The sequence below is a fragment of the Triticum dicoccoides genome, chromosome 3B (assembly GCF_002162155.2).
Source record: "Triticum dicoccoides isolate Atlit2015 ecotype Zavitan chromosome 3B, WEW_v2.0, whole genome shotgun sequence".
NCBI classification, from domain to species: Eukaryota; Viridiplantae; Streptophyta; class Magnoliopsida; order Poales; family Poaceae; genus Triticum; species Triticum dicoccoides.
The window spans coordinates 857,356,493-857,358,095 of NC_041385.1; positions in this window are offsets into that span (position 1 = coordinate 857,356,493).

Genomic DNA, 1,603 nt, shown 5'->3' on the forward strand with positions numbered 1-1,603 from the left:
ATGGGCAAGTGCACTTTATATATATTTTGAAAGATTCAAAAGCTTCCTTCTCCGGCTGCAAGAAAAGCCGCAAAAAGAATCGTCACATCATGCATGTTAAGATGTGCTTTGTTTAAACGAAGCCCCATGGACGGATGAGTTGGTCTGCAATCTGTACTAAAATGGCAAGAATGGATGGTGGTCATGGTGGCGAAGGGGATAGGGAGCCGGAGTCGGTGGTGGAGGAGAAGTAGGTCACCATGCTTATACTGGTTATCATGGTCGCCGATTAACTTATGCCAGTGCATTTTAGCTTATAAAGTTGTATGATTTTCTAGCTTACTATTATAGCATTACTACTAGGTCAATCCAATGCATTGTTTATTTGTGTCACACTACCTCCTCTATGGTTAAAGGCTCATGCATCTTCGTAAGTTGACAATGTAACCATCATAATATGAGTTCTACATCACAAAAAATATACCGTTAGAAACTTCAAATGTTATATTTTATGAACTAATAAAATTAACAATTTAGGGATAGGTGGGGGGCCTATAAATGGAGGAGGGGGAGTAGCTAAGTAATATTGCATTAATTATACTACATAGATAAATTACCTAAGAGTTGTATCTCCTCCCGCACTTTTCACACTACAAGCCAGCCCTATTTTATGTAAAATTTCTCCTCCCTCCTCCACTAGTAGTGTCACATATTTGAACATTTTGCATAATTTTATGATTCTACAGTATGTATAGTCGTATAGGAGGAGTACGAGATTCTTAATGTGACAAAGTTGGGCAGTATAGTTCTTCTCCAGGTACTATGTTAGTAATGAAATTACTTTCTAGTAAATTGTTTGATTAACAATGTTTACTAGATAAATTGTACAATAATGTGGTTCAAGATTGTACTATATACTGTTCAGGCTTGTACTATATACTTGCCCTTTTGTTAGTTAAACTTATTTATTTCTACTTTGAATATATCATCTAAAAAATGGATATGTCCCTCTCAAACCATGCTTGTTCATATGGGATACCATATTCAATACTGATTTGGCTCTGTCACACCTTCAATACGCCAAATAGTATCGGTGATCAAATGAAAAAAAGAACTCTTTTTATTAGAGGTGCATGATAAACCTCTTCGATACATTTTTTATATGGCCAACCCATGTTACTAAGAAACCCTAGGCACCGACATCTGATACCCATGTTCCATGGTGTCCATTAGAATGTGACATATGGGCATGCTCAGAGGTGCCCGTTTTCGAGCGCCCTTACTAGTAGTAATTGCAGCCATCCCGCTGCGTCACGCAAAAAAAAATCTATATCAGTTAGCCCATCCAAACTTTTCACTCACCGTCATCCTAGCCTATCTTCGGCTGCACCGCCATGAGCCATCTCCCAGACTTGCTTACTCTGGCCTCCACCAGACCACCGCCACATCACTCCCCTTTCCCAGCCTCGGACCACCGCGCCGACGCTCTCCTCCTTCAGCCTCCATCAGACCACAACTATGACACTCCCCTTTGTCGGCCTCCACCAGACCACCGTTGTTCCCTCCACTTCGCTCCTCGAGATCGCCTTTGACCCGATGATATGAGGCCGGTAGCGAGCTCCTG